The following is a 25,473-nucleotide window of genomic DNA, read 5'->3' as shown; positions in this document are numbered from 1 at the left end:
GTCATTGCCAGCACAAAAAGTTCCCAAGTCTCTACTTTAAGGACTGTTGCAGGGAAAGAACCAGACAATCTCAGAGTAACTTCTGCCCTTGCAGCTTCCAGCTGCTGATGGACGGCTCCTGCAGCCAGCGAGCTCTGCTGGATCGGGTACCCATGACAAAGGACACTCGCAAGGAGTTAAATACAAGTCTCAGACATAACCATTCCTCTACAGTATCTTTACTGATGTGTCTAAGCCTAAATGCTGATGTTTTAACTTGCTCCTGGTTATCAAGCTACTTTTTGTCCAATTTCATGAGTAAGTTTATACTCTGAGATAAAGGTAACAAAGAAAAATGTCAAACTATTCCTTAAGTACCAATTTAAAGTTCTGGCATATCAACAAAAAGTGTCTTCCACAGTGTAGAAATATCTTATGTAAACAGAACTTGTTGATGGTATTTCAACAGTAGAAAATACAAATGTGGTCTGTTCTCTCTCTGCGTTATCTTCTAGCTGTTGTTTCTGCGCAATAAGAAAATAGCACATGGTTTACGTCCTGACCTGTCTAGCATAGAAGAAATGTAAAAGGCACAAACCAACCAGTGCTGGCACTGACAAAATACTTCAAGTCTTGAGTGCAAACTGTAATATTGTACAGAGATTGATATAAGCATGCCAGGTTTATGGTTATTCGTTATTAAGCTTCTGGGAAAATAGAACAATATATCCTGATTTTCTTAAATACATATTAGATCCTCTGAGTCACTGCTGATCATTTAGTCCATATTTCTGTCACCATATTTCAAAATGACCTGAGCAAGAGCATTCTGAATTTGTAGTTACAAGAAAAATTGGCAAAAATAACATTTTACCCTTAAAAAGGACACTTAAATGCTGACTGTAGCAGACTCCCATTAAGAGACCAGACAGAAAATGGAAGGCAAGAGCAGGAGACAGCTGACAATAACTTTGAACTGACCCTCAAACGTCAGCCACCAAACGACACTCTCAGGATCACACGGATTATATTTCCCATAATGGGAAATAAAAGCCCATCGTATTCTGCTCAAATGAATGATTTGCTTTGGTCACAGGACTAAGAAGCTAAATATTTCTAGCAAACATAGGTACTTACAAAACCCTGTTTTAAAGTCTGCTCTTCTGTTGGCCTTGGGAGAGTAAGAGTAACCTGGCACGCTCCATTTCAAGTGTAAAGAGATCTCTCCTAGGAGGAGAGGAAAGGGTAAATTAATTAGCCAGCTTTTCTTCTGTCTTACAAAGCTGTTTCTTGAGGTGGGGAGGAGAGAGGAGTGGGGCTGGAGAAACAAAACAGCCCTTGCATAAGAGCCTTTAGCAATACACCTGAGTAAGAAAAGATGCCAGCTGAATTTAGAGAAATAGCCTGCACACAAGCCCTGAGCAGAACTACGGCACAATTTATGTTAACTGAGATAAATTTTTACGCGTATCAGAAGAGTACGTCATGGCCTGGCTTAGATCGGGCACTATCCTAGACGTACAGAAAACACTGCTGAGGAGGTCATCATGTCAGTAGGTAAGATAGAGCAAGAGTGAGGGGAAATGAGCATATAAGATGAATTTTGCAGTGAAAAAAAAGATGATTAGGTAGACCACGGATGGGTGGTTCAGAGGAGGATAAGGAGACGCAAAACAGCACAGGTGGTTTCCCAGCTCGCTCTCCTCTCAAGCTGTTTAAGTGCAATGGGTTCAGCTGGGGTACTCGAGAGTGAGTCCCTTCTACAGACACTGGTCCAGTTACTGGTGAAACCCTTTGGGCATGTAACGACCTCTGAAAGGCTGAGCCTGTGGTGCCCACAGACGTGCCCGTGGAGAAAAGTGAGGAACAGTCTGGTAACAGTAGCAGTGAAAAGGTAAAAATTTCGTAATCTATTGCCTTTGTTTGGCACCCACCTCACCTAGCCTATCTTCTCTGCTTCCTGAGGACGATGTATCTGTGATCACAAAAAACTATTTTGTTTACCACACACAGCAGCTCCCATTGCAAGGACACACCCAGCATCCCTCAGCTCCAGTTCTCCAGGGATTCGTGCTGCTTCTATAGCCCTGATCCTCTCCTTTTCCTGAAGGCAGGATTCCCAAAAAGGACTGTATGTTTTATACACAACATCAATGTTGCTAAAACAATCAGTTCACCACAATTTTCCTCCTTAATGTATGTGGTATTAACCACTACAGCTTTAGGTTTGTAATTCAGGAATTCCATTAAAAAAAAAAAAAAAAACCAAAACCTGTATTAGGCAGAGGGCCACGCTCTGGACTCAGTCAATGCAGCACATCCAGCTTTACATAGCTGTATCCAAGATCAAAATTTGATTCCAGTATTACCTTGAGCTTAAACAAAACCTTGAGGTGGGACCTGCCAGTAACAATGGGGGCTGAGAGGAGCAGATCTTGCTGGCAGCAAGTCTCCCTGCAGCATGTCTAGCATCCTTGGTAGTTCCTATGGGGACCCCTACGTTCAGATCTCCATCAACAAATGCTCAGATCTTCTGAGTGGATATTTTGTGGGACCTTTTGACAACTGTTGATGTGGTAGCCCTCAAAGAGAAGAAGAAGATGAAGGAGATTAAGACAAAGAAGAAGATGATGAAGAAAAGGAAGAGGAAGCAACTCTGGTTTTCAAGTTTCTCAAAATTTCAGCCTGGAAATTGCACAAGGTCTAAAGAGTCAGCCCAGGCCCCACCTCCATCCTCAGCCAGATCTGCATCCAGCATGCCTCTCTATGTTTACAGCTGGGGAGAAATTGAATTACCTACATAGTATTATTTTAGCATAAACGAACAGGAAGACTGCACCAAAATTGATGACCCAGCGGGTGTTGCCCCTCCCTGACTGTACTGTACACACAGAGCTTTCTAGACTCCAATTTATTGGTTTGTCAGAAACTTCAGTTATTTTCATCAAGTTGAGTTTTACATTAAACATTCCTCCACTTAATTGGAACCATGCGGATATATTTGGGCAGCATCCATATTCCTGCTCAAATAAAAGGGGTACTTTGTTACAAATTCAGCATACTTTGCTGTTAAATTATATTTTGCTAGCAATTACAATTAAATATGAAGTTCACACTTAATAGCAGACCTTGTAATCACGTGGGAGTAGTTCTCCTTCTGTGAACATCATGCGTGGGTGGGAGAAGGGAGAGCCCTGCAGCCTCATTTTAATAATGAAATAAACAGTTCTGCTGGTGAGTAATTCAGGGATTTTAAAACAGGGCAGTGGCAGGATGGAAATTGTTTAAGAAGCTTATTTAACCCTCTCACCTGCTACTTTTAGCTCTCTCAAGAATTACCCACCGCCCAACTGTAGGCAGACAGGAGCAGCACCAAGAGATTTCAGAAGGGATCAGGGAGTGGGGCAGGGGTTTGTGTCACGCCTGGTTTTATTATTGCTTTAGTCCCCTTGTGAAAATTGTTGAGGATAGCAAAGTCATATTTGCAGAAAGCTTTTAAAGCTCTTTTTTCCCCCCCAATTGAATTCTGAATTATAATAACATTTCTCTAAAAATGTTCTGCTTTTCTGGCGTTTGCCTTGAAAAACAGATAATGTTCTTCTGCAAATTGAGATTTCATTTTAAATTTCATTTGTGGTTTTATATTTTTACGCTTGTTCCCGTTAGCCATAAGTGTGCCTGTTATGGAAAGTTATCAAGTGGTTTCATTAGAAGATGAAGAAGAGATATTCACTATGGAAAAGAGGATTTGATACTTCACTCAGCACAAAGCAGGCTCTTTGAATTTTAAAAATGGAAAATGAAATATTGCAACTATTACATGCTATGGCAGTATTTCTGCTATCCTGAAACAAACGTCTACTGACATGTCATGGAATTACGGAATAGAAATTACAATGAAAAATACAAAATAGAAACTTTACAGGAAAACATCATCATTCTACATTCTTTTTTTTTTGTTGTTGTTGTTTTTTTTTTCTGAAAAACAAAGCTTTAAATTTGGATTTGTACCTGAGGAAAACTTATGAAAAAAATCTAGGGGACTATGTCTGAGGAGACACAGGGATGAAACCTGCTTCACTAAAGCAAAGAAAACACAAGATTAACCTGATGAAAAGATTTATTCCCAGCTCAAGCTAATTTCCTAGTCTTTGCCCTTAAAATATCTTGCTGACTTGCAAATGAACCTAATTTCCATGCTGCCCATTTAGAAGCAATTGAAGCTTGTCCTCCATGTACAGTTGATACTGCCCATCATTCAACCCAAGGCATGCCCTGATTTCCCTCCACTAAGGCAGGTTCAAAATGTCTGAAAGACAGCTCCATGCATGTCTAGCTCAGAAGAAAAGCAGATGATGAGATTGATGCTGGATCAGAAATTCAAAGAAACTGCCCTTGCTGATGACAGCAGCTGCTTGCATTTGTGGTCACATGTTAGCAGTCAAATGGAGGGGGCCAGGGAGGTGGAATTTATGTCCCCAGACACACAACTCCCACACAAAGACTTGCAGTGCACACCACAGAAATCTTCACTGAGCATCTCCTCGCTGCAGCATGGAATCTAAAGGAGTGTTTTCCTTCTTTAGCCCACATGCATATCACATTTCTTTCCACCACTGTTGTTCGTGCATAAAGGGCACCTGGAGAAGCCAGCTCCATAGATGTAAGCCTTCCAGTTCTCTAGGATAGGGGAATTAAACAGCTGTAAGAGCTACAGAAAGGACCATCCTACAATGCTATCACCCTATTTCTGATATAGCATGGGGGAATTAAACCCACAACATGGCACTGTTCTCCCTGTAGAGCCCATCTTACTGTTTCCCTGGAGTGAACTTCTGAACTCTTCTGGTCATCCCCAGAGCTGACATCTCTCATCTCCACAGAATTAACATCTCTCCTGAGGGTTCTAAGGGATTGCAAACTGCCTCCCCAGGTTCAGCCTTTTCTGCTTTTACCTCTCCTCTCTGCCTGTGCAGCCATTATACTTGTAAATACTGGAAAGTCTATCTATTTAATTATAGATGGGTGAACTTTGAGGCATTTGAAGCACTGACAATCCCTTGAAATACTTAGGGGGTTCCCGAGCTAGTTTCAACTCAGAAAACACTTTTACTTGGTAAAATTTAGCTCCATGTTTTTCTCATCGCATTGCTTTCCAGTCGCAATTTTGTTTTAAGCTGGGAAAAAGCTCTTTTTTACATTGGAACTTTTCTAAAAAGATGGCAAACACAACTGCACAGACAGCACATTGAACTTTGGAATCTGTGATGTTTGACTTGTTTTGAAATTTTACAAAATAATGATCCTTAAAACATCCTAGAAGTGCCCTCCGCTCTGTTATGAAGTCCTGAAGGACGTCCCTGGCCAGCACCTCGTGCTTTACTTCACAAATTTTCTCAGTGCTGTACTCCAGCTCACACTTTCTCTGGAGGTGGCCAGATTTCTCTAAAGGCAGACAAAACAAAACAAACAAAAAAATGCAGCTGAAGAGACAAAACCAGAAATATTCTACTGAGCCTGAAGCTCTGTATTTCTTTCAGAGCTTGAATCCAAGTCCCCATCATCCTGCAAATACACCTGAAAAGCTATTGCACTGAAAATTACTCTGCTTTGCAGCAATAGATCCTCTCTGCTCTTTAAATGTCTCCTTCAACAACACATATTCTCATCTGCGCATTTTTAATAGAAGCATATTTTTTGTCGTATGTTATAATGAACAGCATACAACTAAACAGTGCATGTAAGACTGTAATTTCATCTGGGAGTTTGTTGACATTAATAAAACACTCAGGTTTTGCTTTTGTGGTTCATGCCATTAGAGCAGCGCAGCAGTCCTGTTAGGTATAGCTGGTTGTAGGCATTATACAATATGATAATCACTGTATGTTTTATTAAAGAAAAGATTTAAATTTAAATACGTAACTGAAAATCCTCATCAATATCTGATAATATGGTGTTTAAAATTATCTTTATGTTATTACCTGAGTGGCTTATGTATTTTATTTAAGATTCCTCATCTCAGGCAATGAAAATACTTCAGTTGGATTTAATTATATCTATACTGAGGGACCGAAGCATTTCCCTTGTAATTTTGTGGCATCACTACTTTTATAGGATATGAAAACCAGAACATTGCACTGCCCATAAAAGAAAGTGAACCAGACAAGTCTAGTAATCTCATAGTCTAAACCGAATTAAACAGATACACATAAAAGCAAACAAACAGTGAAAATTGTGGGTTTACTTTTTTTTCTTTAATTTCCAGACACTAAAAGTGATAGCAGCAGCACTGCTAGGGATTGTCTAAAATATGTAATAACATTTTCCTTTAATTTGATTATAATTAATACATTGGTCAATCCATGTGTGCATTTCCCTCAAAACGTAGCTTATGTTAAGACTCATTTCCCTCCTGTTGGCAAGTAAAGCTATGAAACCTGTGTGAACAGGAGCTTTTATTCTTCTGCGCTTCACTCCCGGTTTGTCTGGATCACCATGGGTTTTAAAAATTTCAGTCATGCATCCTGTTTCTAGTGTGGCCTCATTCTGCTAATTGCCATTTAGTTCACAGCGAAATGACTGCTCTAATGACTTCAGCAAAGTCTAGATGTTCTAGGTTGGACAGAAGGGAAATATTTCTGATCTGATTTTTTCTACTTATACAAACCACTGGAAATGTCCACCGCTGCCTGACAGAAGACTGGGGGCACTAAGCCTGATGTCCTGCTATTGGGCCCTGCCTGGTGTGCTCTGTGGAAAGGCTGTTATCCTGAACACCCCCTGTATTTGATTTCCAGATTTCACTTTTTGCATCAAGTAAGCATTTAGCAGCACCAGCAGGAAAATCACTGGGACGTGTCACGGCAGCCCACAGGCACATGGGACAGAGTGCAACTACACTTCTTCCCCTTCCCACCAGTGGCTTTACAGACCTGCTGCTTGCCCAACGCCCACACACCAGCCTCAGGTGCCTCGCCGCTGCCCAGAGATGTTTGCTTCGTTCAGTCACAGGCACTCTCGTATACCAGGAAAAAACAGAAGTACTCACACCATCTCCAGTCAACAAAATTAGAGGAAGAAACTAGAGGGCAAGACTGCCCAAAGAGTCAGCGGAAGCTCTTCTGCTGGAGTCTGTGCGCTCTGGATCAGAGTCTGGAGGCAGAGTGATGAGAAGCTTCCAGACAGAGACAACATTTGCAAAGCATCTGCTCTAAAGGCCAAGCTACCATTTAAAGTGTTAGGAGATATTGGGGGCCCATTCATCCCAATTTCATGCAGTTTCAGACTCTACTCCGGACTAGAAAAACTGAAACTTAACTTTCAATGTAATGGTTCTTCCACCTTGTGGCTAGGGCCTTCACTGTAGTGTAAGATCTTTGCAGACGTAGTTTTCATAACAAACTCTCCGAGTGGAGATGTCGTGTATACTGGCAAGAGACTTTTTGCTAACAGTGTTTATACCAGCTACCCAAATGACATAAGTTATACCTCTCAATAGAGCCTTTTGCTGGTATATGAACATTTACCAGAACTGACGATTTAATTAGTGGTATGTTTCTCCTCTTCCCATGCTCTTAGCTGACAAAGCTGTATATGCAAAATGTTTGAATGCAGACAGACATATTACTTCTGGGGAAGCTGTGTAACGGCCAGCAAACGATTCCAGTGTTGAGGGGGAGTGGAGGGGAGTGAAGCAACACAGCCATGATGTGCGATGAAGCAGCCTTCTAATGGATCCTGGGCAATGTCCAACAGTAACACACAAAAATCTGAGGTGGGATTTAGGGCTGCAGGTTGCTCTTACAGAAGTTCTCCTGAGTCAAGGTGGAAGGAAACAGAAGACAACCACGAATGAAGCTAGTTTCTCATTGATTCAAGATGCCTAAATCTTTTCACTCAACATATGTACTAAATTCTCATTAGCCTTAAAACATCACAATGATCAGAAAAACTTCAGTATGGCACTTTCCCACCGAATGCTGTCTTTGTCATCCAGATATACCTCCCCACTCAACTAACCAACACAGATTTTTCCACTGTTAACACCCTACAATTACGATAACTCCTGGGAGGGCGAGATGGAAAGGGAAAAAGGCTTGGTGGGCCAGACTCTATTCTCTCTTGCACATCATTAATAACACTGTCAGCTAAATAATTAAATCGTCCTCATTATAAATGCAGCACAGAAGAACACAACTTGATTCCAGGTGGGATCAGCAACACTGTCAATTTTTAAAAATATTGTTTAAAGTAGGCAAATTTGATCTGCAGCCATTGAAAGAATAAATTTGGAAGACCACCAGGTCATTTTTATAGAATCCCTTTCGTAAATGTAATGGCACTTTAATGGAAGTTACACTATATACACAAACAAACAAGAGAAAATTAATGTATATCAGTTATGATAATGTTTTCTGCTGAGTACTGAAAAAATTACTGGAAAACCACTTAATAACTATAGTTTTATAATACTGTCAGCTGAGTGATTTCCTGCTCTAAGGGGAGACTTGGCCCTGCAGTTAATTTCACCAGGCTGCATTTAGGGACTGTTCCTACTCATACAAGTGCTCTTAGTAGTTGCCTGTTTGTGATGACATAAAAGGGAGTACAGAAACCAACTTCTGCTTTGCCAAAACCCAAAGATACGAGATAGTTTTGGTACTATAGGCAGGTGAGAGAAAAGACTATAGAGAAGATTTTTGGTATTTGTTTTTGAAGCTTTAGTTTTACCCTAGGATGAGGGAGCCTGAGCATCTCTGCCACAGCTGAATCAGGAGCGCTCCAAGCTTTATTGAGAGCATCACTGCTATAATAGAGCTACTAATCACTTCTTTACCTCAGGATTGACAAATTAAATAATTCAGAAGAAATTAATCAGGAAGTATAAAATTAAGACTGGGTAACTCAGACACTAGGGCTGATCTGTGGCATGGGTACATCTACCAGAATTGTTGGGCGATTTGCAGTTGGCATTGCTGAGCACAACGCGAAGGTGGTGTCACCTGAAAGAGGTTCAGCTGTGCAGCAAATGCCCTTTAGTTCTTTCCTCCTTCTTCCCTTCATGTGGCTCACAATTTGGATCAGAGTTGCATCTTCCCCGTACCACACTGATCTTGGCACCAATCTGGAGTGAAAAGAGTTTAGACCTTTTATGTTCTGCATTTTGTAGTGTCACTTTGTTTCCTATATTTGGATAAAGCAAAATTTCTCATCTTTCCTGGAGTTAGACATGTTTACGGGTTTGCCCATATTATATGTTGCTACGGCTAGATGCAACTCCAAGTCCTAGTAGCTGGTTTAACAACAGGTGGGCACACAGTTCTGATCGCTTATTATGCATCTGGGAGAAACTGAGTGGCCTTTGTGTCTTTCAGAGCTTTTTAGAGGAGAGGAAACACTCTAGCCATTACTTTTTAGAACATACCATCCTGAATAAATATGCTGTGGAAGTGGTGGCAAGGATCTTCTGTTGTATTAGGTGTTTTCATTCCAAATAATTTTATTTCTAGAACTAAATAATCTCCAAACCTGATTTAAGAGTTTCCATGTCACCTTCCACTGAAGACAGTAAGGATGAAGGGCCGAACCATGTACATCTACTTGCTAGTTCTTCCTTTAAAAGTAGAGGCAGTTACAGTGTGACTGCATTTACTGGGATTTGTTTAACTGAATTTCAGCATACTTTACCAGCCGTGTGGGTTTGCAGTCTCATGGATTGCAATTTGAGCTTTGGGGTATATCCAGCTTGCATGCTGAGAGCAAAACTGCAACTTTGAACAGTTTTTAGGTGGTTGTGGTCAGGGTAAAGCAGTCATTTGGTACTGTCTACACACTATTTTTAAGCACTGGTCCTGCCTTCGATCCTCTTCCAGTGCCTTCCCCCACATACAGCTCACTAACAGAGCACAACACACTTCTTTCTCTGTGGGAATTCCTGTATTTTTTTATTTTTTAAGGAGGGAGATTCTCCCCATTCTTATCAAATTTGGAGAAGAGACAAACATTAGTGGCTGCTACTAAGACTGTAGGAAAAAAAAAAAAACATGGAAAAAGAAAGCTAAAGGTCATTCAACTCAGACTTTTTCTGTAACATATTAAGTCAGGGCTACTTAAATGGGGAACTATGACCCAGACCTGGCCTGAGGTGGCTCTGTTCACAGCACCACAAGGCCCCATGTACCAGAGGTATGAAGACGTCTGGTTCGGTCATCAGAGGCTCCCTTTGCAGTTCCTGAGGAGTAGGTGCTTCCTTTCGTTCATCCTTTTAAATGCCTATTTTAAGATGAGATGGAGTGACCCCCATTTTTTGTTTTCCATTGGCAATAAGTGAGTCAGGGGTGGTAACTGTATGTTCTAGATACATAGGTTTGATAAACCAGCCTTGAAGTCATAAACAGAGACAATAAGGAAGAGATCAGGGCACTTACCAGAAGGAAGTCAGTAGCATTCCTGGCATTTTGTCCCATGGACTGCTTCTGCATTTTTCTTTACAGAATCATTGAAAAAAAAAAAGCACCACAACAAAGTCCCAAGAAATTACTTGGACTTCAAGGATCAAACTTATCTCTCACCATTCCTAGTTCAAGATTGTATCCACTGAACTACAGATCAGGATCTCTGCTGTCTCCTCTCCTTCTTGCCCCAAGACTTTAGCATGCCCGGCTGCACAGGGCAGAAGGGACACTATCTACATAGAGAAATTGAAAGGGCTGGATTCGTTCAGCAGATGTCAGTTGAAGTCACCACTACAGTACTTTCCTAACACAGAAAATAGCTAATGAAATGGACATTTTTTTGGCTAAAATAAAAATATACCGAATTAAAGTACTGAACATTTAAAAATTCTTAAGGACTTCAGATTTTTAAGCACAAATGAGTATGTGAAACTCTGACATCATTACTACTAATGTCAAGAAGCAAATGGGTAGAGATAACATAAGTATCTGCAAGTACATGACCTCCTTTGAGGAGGGAAACACATGCGTGTGCACATGTGCACCTATACATGTGTGAACACATGCAGTGAAGGAGTTAGGAAAGAAAACAATTTTGTTTTCCTAGGCTGCCCAGGAAAAAGAAATACAGATTATAGTGTATTTTTCATTAAATAGACAAATTAAAAGTTGCAAAATAACAATGTAGAAATTTCTCCTTTGTATCAGTACAGATTTCTGAAGTATTAGACTACAACAAATTTTATAATATAATGAATTTGTAAATGTTTTCAAGAGTAAAACAAAGAATATTATCTTAATGTAATGGAATAATTTCTTTTTTAATATAGCTAAAAGAAAACATTAACTGCTTGATGCAATTGGTAGCTGCTGTCTTGCCTATGCATACAACAAATTAGCTCATGTTTAAAGCTGTAAAGATTTGTTTGGACTTCTCATAGTCTTTCTGTTTGCCTTAATGTTATCCTACCATACTATCTTCTAAGTACGGGAAGTTTACTTGGAAATGTTTATTTATTTTTTTCAGTTGACCACAATTCCTTGAGATAATTGTTTTAACATTGCTTTTATGGCTGGGCTGCTTCAAATCTATGCAGCATACCAAAATTATCTTGCGAGAACCTGTTGAATTTCTTAGTGAGCTTTCTCCCAGGATCCAAAACTCTTAAATTGCTATTCTTTTTTTCCCTGAAGCCATTTTCTGATTATAAGAGCCACTGGGCTTCTAAGCTCTCTACTCAAAGCACCTTCAAGGCATTTCCTTCCACCCTGCTCTTTGTTTTAGTAATTTTCTCATAGCTACCCAAATAATTTTCACTAAGTTTCAGCACAAAGTTTCACTAATAACTGCTCAACAACTACCAACGAGCAGACTCTGGCTTTTCCAGGCCATTCAGATGCTGCAAACTGCCTTCAGATCTGGTAACTGCTGCAGCTAGAAACAGTCAGCCCCTCGGAGACAGAGAACCCGAGGGACCACCAGGATTCCCTACAGGAACCAGGGAGATATCACATGGATGAGACTTGGGTAGGTCTGGAAAAAAATTATTTCACAATCCAGTTATAATTCAGCTCACCACCTACATAAACCTGGTTTAGGAAAACAGAGTTGGTACACACTGAGACTCTCTCAAACCCAAACATTACAGCAGTCACATCACAATGATGTATCTCTAGTTGGCACATCATATGACTTTCTAAGTACAGGATGATGGCAAGGCATTTGTATTTTGGGGGACACTGTACGACATATTCTGTAGATTAAACTTCTGTTCCATTATTGCCTGAGATTTTTTGTACAGGTCTATCAAGGACTGTGAGCCATGATACATACATCTAACACAACACAGTCTATGTCCTAAAGAGCTTCCAAGCTAAGCAGATGAAATACACAGCAGATATAAAAAAAAAAGCCACATTACCCTCACTCTTTGTAGTTGGTGAGCAAAGGGATAGATTTGCTCTAGGTTTCACAGTCATCACTGGCAAAGCTGGAAAATGATCCAAGACCTGTGTCCTAACCATAAAACCATGCTTGCTCTCCTGGCATAGAGAGAAACAGGAACATGCCAGAGATGCAAACCAAATGCCAAGTTGTAGAATGGGGCCCTAAAGTATTTTGTTCCCTGGAGAGAGATTAAAGTCTTGCAGTACATATAAACACCTGCCTAATGATGACAGAATTGAATTTATTGCTTCATGCAGCAAAAATGCCTCAGAAATAAGATACTATACTTACTATTGAGATCATCCAAAACATACCATGTGTTGTAGTTATCACAAACTTCAGGTGATCAGCCTAAAACATCTGCAGCACATGTACTATCTGGTGAACACCAAGGCACAGCTCGTAGAAACTCTGCCTAGGACCCTCCAGAGATTGTAAAGTAGCTGAGACATGATAGACTCAAAAGAACACCTCACTTCATGAACCTCCACCTCTATCCCGGCACAGCAGCTCCAGTGGAAGCACTGCCAAATGCCTAGGCTCTGTACCCTCTCCTTCAGCTTATCACACTCTTAGCTTAGTGAAAACACATTTCTGAGGCTGGGATAATAAGTTTGAACAGAGACTTTATCACAGAACTGCTGCACCTTTGCCTTTGGGAATCAGCTATCCTCTACAAGCACTTAAGCCACAAAGTGTTTCTAAAAGAACAAAATGGTCTTCAAAAAAGTTAATGAAATGCAACAGTTTAAACAATCTCTTTCTAATACCTCTCGATACATCCACATGGTTGAAAACTAAAGCTGTATCATAACAAGTACCAGTTGGAACAAGTAGTATCATGCCCCTTCAAAAAAAGATTTCCAGCTCTACTGGGTTGCAATTTGGTATGAGTAAGGGTAATTTCCATTAAACTGTCTATACTAAATCTGACAGTGATGTTAAAGATGAGGTACTGTAATTCATACATTGGCTGTAATATGGTTGAAATCCTGGTATAAATGGCAAAACAATCTACACTACAGTTATCTGATATTGTTGGATTTTTTTCTCTTATTAAAAAAAAAAAGGGTTTCATGGCTTTTTATTGATAGAAGATGTAATCAAGATGGTCACTCTTGACTGAAGAGAGTTAATCATGCAGGTTGAGGAGGAACCATATTTGCAGATCGTAAATTAGGTGAAAAGGATCCATGTTTATTTATTTTCATTTCTTCTCATCTGGATAAAAATCCTTGGTTTATTCTCTGGAGCAACTGGCAAATATTTTAAAATACAGTCTTTACAAATTACAAATTTAGCTTCACTCCTCAGATCTCAGGCCAACAACAGCTAAGAGAAAGAAAAAAAACAAATAAATCCTTGCCCCCACTCACCCTTTCACCACCTTCACAATTCTGTTCCTCTCAGAAAAACTTAAGAGAACTGGTGAACTTTGCAGTGTGCCAGAGAAGCCAGTGCTCATGGGCTATTTTAGATCAAAGGGAGAAATGTCTTCTGAAGTGCCAAGCGCTCCCTCACTATTATAACAAAAAAGTGCAGGCTCACCTTTTCTGCTGGATGAAATATCATGGAGAGAGAAGAGCTGGTGTCTAATATGGGCAGGCCTGGGTCATTAAATATTCTATGGAGTGAAAAAAAACCAACTTTCAACTCCTTTTAGAAATAGCCCATCCTGGTGCACAAAGGCAATATATGCACAGGGCAAGAGATGGCAGTAGTGCCAAAGTCAGCCCTGGACTGACTTCAGTTTCTGAGCTGGCTCGATAAGTAGTCCCAAGTGAAGTGCAACACAGCAATGCAATTCCCAAGATGACAAAGGCACAGAAGGTATGTCCACTGCAAAACAGGAGCAACCTCAGAGGGAAAAAAAAAAAACACAAGAGCTTTTTAATAAGATTACCTACAAGTATCTAGAAAGCTAACTGGATTAGGTATGTTCACAGTTCTAATATTCTCAACTTAAAAGATAGTAAAAAGGCTTATTGTTTCTTTCACTTTTATAATCTACCACCCTGAGCAACCTTGAGTCTCTGCTAGCCTTCAGTTTTGAGCCAGCTTCTAACAGAGCAGATTCCTGAAAAAGTCTAGCTTCTTGACTTCCAAAGTATTGAAGTAGTCACCCTCTCTTGGCTTGCTTTCACTGCAAGTGCTAAGAATTCATTTTGTACCTTTTTAAGCTTGTGACCATGAAATCAGAGGTTTTAGGCATCCATTTGGACTATTTTAGCACCCTTGGGAGCATGTTTAGATATTAGGAAAAAATTTTTTACAAAGAGGGTTGTAAAGCACTGGAACAGATTGCCCAGAGAGGTGGTGAATGCTCCATCCCTGGAAACATTCAAGGCCAGGTTGGATGAGGCTCTGAGCAACCTGATCTAGTGGGGGATGTCCCTGCTCCTTGCAGGGGGGTTGGACTAGAAGACCTTTGAAAGTCCCTTCCAACCCGAACCATTCTATGATTCTATGTCCACTACATCTTTTCCTATCAGAAATGCCCCACAGGGTGAGACCAATGTCCATCACCCAGTTTTCTGTCTCCTGCAGTGGCTGTTACAGAAATTGCTTAGGGAGAGCACGTGAAACAAGCCACTATCTGAGGTCAAATCCTCATGCTTCTTCTGCACCTTGCTATTAGATCTCAGATGTCAGAGGGAACCTTGCTGCCTATGCCAAAAGTATCTGGTTTGCACATTTTATCCATTAATTTACCTAATCTATTTTGAACCTCTTGATGTGTTCTGAGTCCACACTTTCCTGAAACAGCAAGCTGCAGAAGTTTATCACATGCTTTGAAGAAAGGCACTTTTAAAAACCTGTTTTAAATTACATCCTATCAGTTTCAATGCATGTTCCCTGATCTACTGTTGTAGGATTTAGTAAACAGGTTTACCATTCATCTTCTGTGCCGTCTTCTTGATTTTGTAAATCAGCTTCACCCCTACTCAGCCTTCTATCCAAACTGAAGTGAGATCATAAACCTGCTATTACTTCCCCTTAATAATTTCAGATGTCCTTTTCCATACCTTTTTTTCTCTTTTTTTTTAAAAAGAAAAAACTACGCTCTTCTTGATATGTGGAGACCAATTGTATACAACACTCAAGATGTGGGGGCAAGAAGATTTTATACACTAGCCAAATATCATCTTTGGTCATGTTCTCAGTACCCTTCCTGATACGGGCAATTTGGGCTGCAGCTGAACACTGAGCTAACGATGACAAAGAACTGCTAATTCAGCATGGCTTGGATTGTTCCAAAGCACCGGAGTTGTTTTGGAGGTGCCCAAATTAACTCCAGCCAAGAGACTAGATCACACAACACCACAGGATAATGCCATGCACAGATATTTGCTTAAGCCTTGGAAGACTTATAACTACATTAACACAGTGCGCAGACGACTCCTAGATTTGGTAATACCTTTCTCAGCTAGGGTGCCTACAATCACAGTGCATCAGATAAATGGGCAGGCCAGCAGTCCCTCCTGTGCATCTGAAATGTCTTCAGAATGATATCTCTTTTGGAGAGCCCTCCTAAGGTGTCCAGAGCTCTGTATCCAATGTGAACAACATCTGAAGTCCATGTACTATACAGTTAATAATTATCAATAAAAATCAGTGACTAACAAATTCTCCCCAATTTAAAACTTGTTTTCAGTCACTGAGAAAAATTACCAGTACTCCATCTGAAGGCCAAGGCATAGCTGTTGTATGACAGAGGAGGATGAAAAGTATTAACTACTTCCTCTTCACCCAGGACTGCATGTCTTCTCCCTCCCCATGTACGCCACTGATGCACCTCAAAAAATATTTATGAGTTCTCATTCAAATACTTCAGCTGATAAATTTAATATCACATTCCCTGGGGTAAGCAAAAAATAAAATATTGCATTGGCCTTCGCACATGTGGAGATTATATTGCTTTACAATGAAACCCAGCAAGCTGCGCGTTACAGTTTTTACCACAATCTCCTTGGTAGGAATGTTTCAAATATATTGCATATGTGTGAATACAATATAAACATACTGAACTGCTTTGAACACCGTAATACATCAGACACTTGAGGCAGCAGGGGGAAAAAAAAAAAAGCCTTCGCCTATCTTGGCTCTTATCTGAAGTCTATATTGTCCTTTAAGTGCTTAATTTGGCACCGGTGTTCTCTAGGCTCATAGATGGTGCTACTGACAATGTAAAAGGCGAACTTCCAAGCAGCTGACTACTCAAACGCACCCCGCAAAGCTCTGTAAGTTTGCACCTTGTTCATAAAGTATCTCTGTGAAAGAAAGCAGGCAAGAGCGCTCGCTCTGTGAGGTACAGCTCTGAGAAAAACAGATTAAAGGAGTCGCAGCTGTGCAACAAAGTCCTTTGGTTTATGCAAACACATTTCTACGTGCCGTAAAACTCTAAACATCTGACTGACTTGGATTTTACAAGGCTACAAGACTGGAAAATACGCATAGAAATCGACAGCATTCAAAGGCATTAAAGAGTTTCAGTTCACATTTGTTTCCTGTGTCGCCAGCTTGCTGGGATCAGCGCAGCACCTGCTCCTATAACCCCAGCCCCGGGGAGCCAGGCGCCTCGCCGGCCCAGGGGCTTTTTTTTTTTTTTTTTTGGGGGGGGGGGGGGGGGGGGGGGCCGTGGCCCTTTAGCTGTAGCACGGGTGCCACCTCCTGCCCCGCCGGGGAAGCGCTGCTGAGAGGAGGGGCCGGGCCCCGGGCCGCGCCCCCCGCCCCTCCCGGCAGCGGCGGGGCCTCGCGGAACGCGCCCGGCACCGGCTGAGCCTCGGCCGCTGGTACCCCTGCCGGTGCCCGGGCAGCGCTGGTTTTGTCAGCCCGTACGAGATGCCCGGCACGCAGCCCGCCACTGACACACCCGCCAAACCCCAAAGTGCGTCCCCGGTTAAAGCCCTTTACGAGCAGAAAGGGATTGGTTTCCCCATTCTGCACTTCGGGACAGTATAACTCACAAGCTACAGGCACCCATCCATGTAGACCAGGCAATCTGAGACTCTTGTGGACTTTATTTTTCAGAAAGAAAGAAAAAAAAAAAAAAAAGAAAAAAAACCAAAACAAACAAAAAAAAAACCAACACCCCACATGCTTTGTAGCTTTATGTGCTTAAACCAAAATTTCAATAGCTGTAGATGTTTAGCATTTCTACAGAACAAGGCACAGGCAAGTTGGTGCACCCAGAAAATGAAAAATCACCACCAGCCACTCTTTGTGAACATTTCTAAGTGACTCAGCAACCTCCACACAGGAACTAAAGTGGCAGAGGTAGAATCTACATCACCATTTTCAACCATAAAACTAGTCCTTTTTTCATACACAGCAGCCTTCTTCACAGTAGAGCCCTGGGTCATTTTCGGTGTCTGCTGGCCTGCTTTTCCTTTGAATTACACAAGACGACTGTAGAAACAGCACCATGAGGTTTAGATTGGATATCAGAAAAAAATTCACTGAAAGGTTTGTCACGCATTGGAACAGGCTGCCCGGGGAAGTGATGGAGTCGCCATCCCTGGAGGTATTTAAGAGACGTGGATGTGATGCTTAGGGACGTGGTTTAGTGGCGCACTTGGCAGTGCTAGGTTTATGGTTGGACTTGATGATCTTAAAGGCCTTTTTCAACCTAAAAGGTTCTATGGCTGTGTGTTTAAATAATATATACATGCCACGAGACCTGAATAGGGTTGCATATGCAGACCTTTTTTTTTTTTTCTTCCTAATATTACCTGGAGCTTTATAACCTGCCTTTCAGATAGCACATGCATGTGTATGTACGCATGCATCTTTGCTCCACTGAATTCTGTCCCTTGACAGTTGTCCTCCCTATGGACCAGTGCTACAGGACAATGAAAAATATACTTTGCCACTTGTTTCACAGATTATTGGCAAGAAATCAATGCTGAGACAGGGGCCTTGAGGCTCAGTATCAGGTTCTCCTAGATCTCATTGACTCAGCCTCTTGCTATTCCTGCCCTGTCCCTACCTACTAGTAATTGTTGACCAGTCTGCTTAACTACCTATCACTTTTTCTTTCCTACACATCTGGTCCTCCTCCCTTCACTCATCATCTTGGGGTGCTCCTCCTCGCCCCTCACTTTCCTATTACAGCTCAAGTCCATGTATGGAAACACTTGAACTTCCTAATGAAAAGATTTTAAGAAGTTAGCTGGGGTTATGTAAATAAATTTTAAAAAAAGTAGACAACCCCCTGTCAAACATATACACAACAAAAGTCTCAGAAACAGCTATGTTGCTTTAAGTTAAAAAAAAAAAAGCACCAAAATATTTGAAATGGACCCTCCACTAGCAATCACTTCAGGTCATGGAAAATAAGTAATAAAACTGTGTAATTAGGATCTTATGGCAAAGACTACCTAATATTATCTGTATTCACAATCATACTAGCTCAGTCAATAACGACATGATGGATTTTTATAAGATAATAGAGACAACCATAGGAAGGGCACTCTAATTCCATCCCTGTTTCCTGGCTGTAGACAGCTCAGCTAAAAGTTTCTCCTCATTTCTGAATATATGCAAAATCACTCAAAGATCATGTCCAAAAAGCACTTTTAGGGATGTTTTCACATAATTGTAAGTAGAAGAGGCACATATATTCCAATTAACTTTCATTTGAAGGGGACATGTAAATAAGCTTGAGGGTCAGACGGAATGATGATGATGTCCACAACGATCAGTAAGGAATCAACACATGCCGGTCTTAAGAGGAAGTGTTAAAAGCTGTCATGTTGAGTTTAAAAAGAGATGGTTAGATAGCTATGAGGGATGAGTCAGACCAACTGAGATTTTGATTTTAATATAAAATATATCAATGGAAGGAATGGAATGGTGAAAGTCAGTCTCTGCAGAAATGGGAACTGAATTTATACATTTTTAGAAGTATAGTAGCTTCCTAGACTCCATGCACATAAAGGCATTTCTTGCACATGTGCTAACAGAAACATTATTATTTGGCTGCCCTGAAAAAAAAGCGAAGCTGAAGGGTGTTACATGAATATTGTCCATCCAAATAAATGGATGAAAATGAGAATAAATGCCATAGCTTGTATTGACATACAAACACTTATATATATATATATATGGATATCTGAGGGTGTTTCATTTTTTTTTTTTGTGCAGGGGTTCTACAAAACATGACCTCCATTCCCTTAAACACACACTCTTAAAACTAGAAACATTTCCATTCCTCCCCCCGCCATTTGCCTTCCTAAACCTGTCCCAAGCATCTGTATTATGTTATACAACACACTGGCTGCTAACAATACAATCAATACAAAAGGTTACTTAGGGGGCATGGCTTTTTTTCTGTTCTCAAAATACAAAGCTTACTTTAACAGGAATTTAAACTCTTTCACTGTGGAAAATGTCTTAGAACCATTTGAAAAGAAAAAAAAAAGGAACGAGTGACATACTGGAATTACAAATTTTTTTAGCATGAAAACAGGAAATTTGCTTTAATAAACATTTTTCTGCATGTCAGCAAACTATATTTTTTCAGATTCATAACTTGATTGTAAAATTTTATAGGGCAGGAACCTGGCACGCCAGCACGGACCTAAATGCCTATTATTCCATTGCTTTTAGAAAATATCTGACTGCTTATGCACTGGTATTTCTGTAGAGTACTGACATACACTGACTGACATACACTACCACTGTGTTTCAAACAGTAAAACTTATTCTTATCTTACAGACATTAACCTCAGTCAGGCTACAACAAAGATGAACAGATCAATGACATTTACTGAGCTGGAGGACTAGTTAGAGGTAACAAACTTGCAATCAAATAAGCAAAACAGCTAAGTTGATTTGTACATAAACATTTTTCCTCTCATGGATATATATTTTATATAACTCTGCTTTGTGCCTGCCTAATAATCTTTCAGTAATACAAAATATCAAGTGATCACTAAACTTTTTTTTAAACAAACTAAACATATACTAAAAATTACTGTATCAGTTTGTAAATTTTTTTTGAAAGTGTAGTTGTTACTGTATTCATAGTAAGTATCCTCATTTTATGTAATACTACCTTGCTCACACAGGTCTCAGTGAAAATATTTTAAATACTTTTGCTTATATAATATAAAAAGTACCCCCAATTGCTTTGGAATTGGAAGAGAAGAAAAGCTCCTGTAAGTCAGTGATTTTCAAATTAGTTTACACTCATTCATATAAAATTAGGTCACCCAGACACTTTCGGAATTGAATGGAGGAAGCACAGTTACCAATGGCTGAAAGGTCAGTATTTGTATAGTGTTTCATTTCCATAAAAGATTATATCATCAGTCACAACAGGTCAGCTACATGAAGCAGTTAATGTGAAACTAGGAATTTTATAAGTGCATCTTCATTCAAAAATGTCAATGCATGAGAAAATTATGAATGTGCGTGGGATCATTATATACCACAGCATACTAATCACTTCATCTACTCAATTTATTAAAAGCACTCTCAAAATAAACATTTGCTTGCTGACACATGGCTGAAAAAAATAACTGTCAAGAACTATTGAGAAAACAAATTGTCATTTCTTCTGTTTTCCTTCAGGCTACATAAATCAAGTCACAACTGTGCTCATCCAGCATTTAGTATCTAGTTCAATGGCCTAACAGCTTAACTTAAAAATCCCACTGAGGCTTCACATCCCAAACACGTCATCTCCAAAGACAAGGCTGACAAATGGATGTATGTTCAGAGCTCCTTTACATCATTGCATGAGACCTTTGTGAGGTCTCTAGAAAAGGGAGCACATGTTTCTAGGACCATGTTTGCACCAGCTTCAGTAACATGGACACAAGAGGGGCACTGGCTTGCAGCTGGGATATCCAGGTTCTGTAGTACCAACAATAAACAAAACCAAACAGGTGGCGGAAATTCTAAATCAGAAACATTATTCAGAATATACTGAGGATTATGCTTATTTAACAGAAAGTGTAAGGATATTGTGTTTTAACACTAAATGTGTTTTTCATGTGGGATTAGTGCTCACCCTCTATAAAATATTTTTTTTGCATGAAGTGACTGGAATATATACTTTTCTCTTGGCAAAGCAGGCAGACTAAACAATGCTCTCCAAAGGAATGGCTGGACCCCACAGAAGTGCTTGTGCAGCACGGCTATTTACTGCTGACCTGATCCCCCAACATTTGTGCTACGACAAAACTTATCAGCATATTACAATGCAACATCCTGATGTGAATAAGCTCTCCTGATAAGAAATTACCTTCAAGCAAGCACTCCCACTACACATGATGAGCAACACATACTTCCTTCTTAACCAGAATCAGCATGGAGTAGCACTGCCATTACCCCAGACCCCCCAGAGACTGAAACAAACAAAAAAAAAACTAGCACTGTCACAGGAAAGCGTGGAGGGCAGGTATAACCAACTGCCCTACAGGGCCATAACTCCATCAAAGCAGGACCTGTGCAAATACGTGGTGGTGGTGGTGTCATCCAGATGCTCAAGCTTTTATGATCTAAGACAAAATGCGTAACACACAGAAAAGTAGTACTGGCCAGGATGACACACAGGTGGTTCAAAAACAAAATGAGCTTAGCTGTTCTCAAGATATTTTATTTTGAATCTCACACAGGATATTCTTCTAATATTGTCTAGAAATTTGTAGTGAGTACATTCACAGTGACTTATCAGCATTTCTTCAAAGCATTGTGCTGGGTTTCTACTTCACAGAAACATACGAATTCAGGCTTGAAAATGACTACCTATCCATGCAAAACCACTAAAAGCTGGTATTTTAGTGCAGAAAAAAAAAAAAATCTGCTTCTTCTGCCACCTAAAAGCCACAAAGCAAAAATACCATCTATCAAGAAAGTGTGAAGAAATCAGGTCTTTTTAGTCTCCAAAGCAGAGGTCTCAGAGAACCCTATTCTAAGTCTTCCAGTATGAAGTACTAGCAACCACTTGTCTTCCTCAGTCAATTTGAATAAAAAACAAATTAACATCCATGAAAGATTAGGTGAACCAGGAGGAACTTAGATTAGGAAATTTTTGAAAATAAATTAAACACAAAGGAGAGTCTTAAGTATAAGGTATAATAAGTATAAAGTAAACTGAGTCTTAAGCAGTTCTCCAATGGTGACCCTGTATAGGTTCTAAGGTCACTTTCAGGAAACAACACTACTGGAAAAATCCTAACATGATACCCAAGCATTTTGATGATAAAATTAAGATCTCAATCCAATTCCTTCTGGCAAAAATATTTAGGAAGTGTTGGTTCTGTTCCAATGAAAAAACCTTGGCATGAGAAGAGAGTTGTCATTCCCTAGTATGAATATTCATTGCCATGAAAAGTGATCAGGTGACTTATTTTAAATCATAGCCTGAACTTACACTGAGGTATCATTCCATTGTTGCAAAATAAATGCTGCCTAACAAACTTGTTCCTGGACTACAGCTCTCCTTACTTGAACCCCTTTTCCTAAGGGTTAACTGCTATCAGGTATGATCAGTTAAGAGGAAATGCATAACCCAACCACTGCTGAAGTAGAAAATCCAATACCCCATTGTATAAATGAAACAGAAACCATTCTGGTAACAAACATACTTTTCCCCCTCCCGCCCCTCACACTGCATTAAATGAAGCAGAATATTCTGTGAAGTTGAATAGTTGGAGCGTGCTGAACTCTCACTTCCCAAGTTGTTTGTAGGTTTAAATATTTAAAACTCCTTAAGGACCTATTTACATTGCAATGAAGACTAATAACTTGGCTAAATATACCATTTCTCAATGTATTAACCATTCTTAAGTCTTACACAACTACAGATTCAGCATGCATCTCCCCCATACAGAACTTAAAAAAAAAAAGCCCAAAAACCTGTTTTAAGGAATTTCACTGCTCCTCTCAAAAATAAAGAGCAGTGAAATCCATGAAAACAGACATCTCGCCTACCTTTAGCATGAATCTGAAACTGGTGCTATCATACTATTCTAATCTAACCAAATGAGTCTAATTTTATTGCAACCTTCTTGAAGGCTGCAAATGCTCATAAAACATTTTTCTCTACCTAGCATATCCTGTTTCTCAAAGATCTTCCTCTGAAGCACTGTAAATAAGTATGCCCCGAGTTAGGAAATTATCTCCTCACATTGCTGTAGATTGTCTATCCTTATGGATAGATGCTCTTCCATTTGTAGGCCACACAACTCCATGACTATGACCTTGTTCCTAAAATGCAATCCTTCTGAGGTGATACTCTACACTGTTATAGTTGGACAGGAAATCCAGTGATTATACTGGAATACAGCATTACTTTGAATTAGCTTTCTCCATAAAGAAATACTGAATAAAGTGCAAAGGGAAACAACTTCAGATATTAAATACCCAACATGTGAACAGACTTCCACATCCTGAGAGTATGGAGGTAAGCAGCAAAAGTCAGACTTCTGCAGAATTTTATTACAGTAACAGGTTATGACCTTTATTTTTACTCCTTTTCAGCAATCGTTTTTTTTCCTTTCACTTCAAGATCATATCAGTATTACAATTCACCTGGACACAAACATTTCCTCTTCCCCTGACATCCTTCCCATTTTTCCCCCGAATAGTAAACTAGGAAATACTCCCCTCTGAAACCTATGTGTTGGTATTAGTGCTTCACAGTGCAAGATACCATTGTTTATGAGAAAGGAAGTTGTACCAGCAGAAATTTTCCACATTGAGTTGATCTCAAGCTAAATTTCCACTTAGAAGAGCAAATTCAGATTAAAAGAAATAATCTAAGGTCTATCTTTGCCCATGCTAAAGCAATCACAATTTTATCAAATAGCCCTAAAGCCTTAAGCAGGTTAGGTCAACTTCACATAAACATATACACCCAGAAGGTAAAGGTCTACACATTATTTACTTGCCTAAACTCCCACTGTAGTCAGTGAAGTCTATCTGAATTACGGACCATGCTCTTCTGCATGCTCCCAGTTCATTTTGTGTTAAAAAAAAATGAAAAAGTTTTATTTTAGCCAAAAACAACCCCTATTATCTGGAAAAGCAGTTTACTTGCACACGCTTAAGAGACTCCCTCAAATTTGAGAATGCAAGTCTATGGATTTAATCTTTTTTAAAAAATCTTCACCCACTACCCTGGAGGAGCTCATTCGATTGCACATTTGTTACCCTGCATCTAGAGATGTGAAGAATTACGATAACCTTACTACTCGTAGCAGGTAAAGAAAACTCTAGTACAGAAGCATGTTCAATTAAGAAACAATTTTCAACCTCAGCAACACACAGGCCACCACACCCAGGTACTGAGCTTCCATTTTGGATCCCATTAGCTTTGTGAATTTAACTGATACAACAGCTGGCCAATGAAAAGCAAACCATAAATCCTAGACTGCCAACACTACCACGATTTCAGAAAATTCTCTCTCTAGAATGTAGCTGCAAACATTATAAAAATACAAAGAAAAAAATAGCATTATGTATATTTTATCCTAAACTCTTGGAACGTGCACCTTCTTAAGACAGGACAAAAGATGAAGTGTGCTTTGGTGTGCTTCTGTATACAAGAGTCAGACAGACAGCATTAGCCAAACTCAACTGACAATTAAGGTTGTTAAATAGTGTCTTTCAACTCAATTTAAAAGGGAATATTACAAATTATTCCTATTCTCAGCGTTTAGAAACATCCAGTAATTTAATGAAGTAAGATCTGCAACTAAGGCTCTTATCTACATGAGTGAATTTCTGCAACTTCAACTATATTCAAAAATATCCAAAAGGAAAATGGTAACATTATACATTTATGTTAAGAACTTCCCTTTATTTGTAATACTAGCTTGACATTAACTAAAACATTAAAAGCTACTGCATTAACTCCTTTACTGAGAAAGTCACAAGACTGAACATACATAAGCTCAGCACAAGGATACATCTCTGGTTTTTAACCAGACTCAGCACAAGTGACTAAGTACACCTGAAAAGGCTACTACAAGAACCTCTCAAAGATCCAAGTCACACAGATCCAGCTACTGGAAAGCTGTGAAAGGGCAAAAACCAAAAGATAGTTGCAAGAGCTTTAATGAGAACTGCAAGAAAGTG

General features: G+C 39.8%; 1 long non-coding RNA gene across 1 annotated transcript; it reads right to left on the bottom strand.

Annotated features, from left to right (window-relative positions):
* Nucleotides 1-1,115: 1,115 nt before the first annotated feature.
* On the bottom strand, nt 1,116-18,224 carry LOC147601263 (uncharacterized). Its single transcript, XR_015258247.1, has 6 exons — nt 18,133-18,224; nt 14,127-14,238; nt 13,930-14,005; nt 10,407-10,464; nt 7,506-7,793; nt 1,116-1,206 (listed from the first exon to the last, which is right to left on the bottom strand). It is a non-coding gene; the product is annotated as an uncharacterized LOC147601263 (long non-coding RNA).
* Nucleotides 18,225-25,473: the final 7,249 nt, after the last annotated feature.

This window comes from Chlamydotis macqueenii, chromosome 3 (genome assembly GCF_036417535.1).
Source record: "Chlamydotis macqueenii isolate bChlMac1 chromosome 3, bChlMac1.mat, whole genome shotgun sequence".
NCBI lineage: Eukaryota > Metazoa > Chordata > Aves > Otidiformes > Otididae > Chlamydotis > Chlamydotis macqueenii.
The sequence above is the reverse complement of the archived record's forward strand: the minus strand, read 5'-3'. Positions and strand labels throughout refer to the sequence as shown.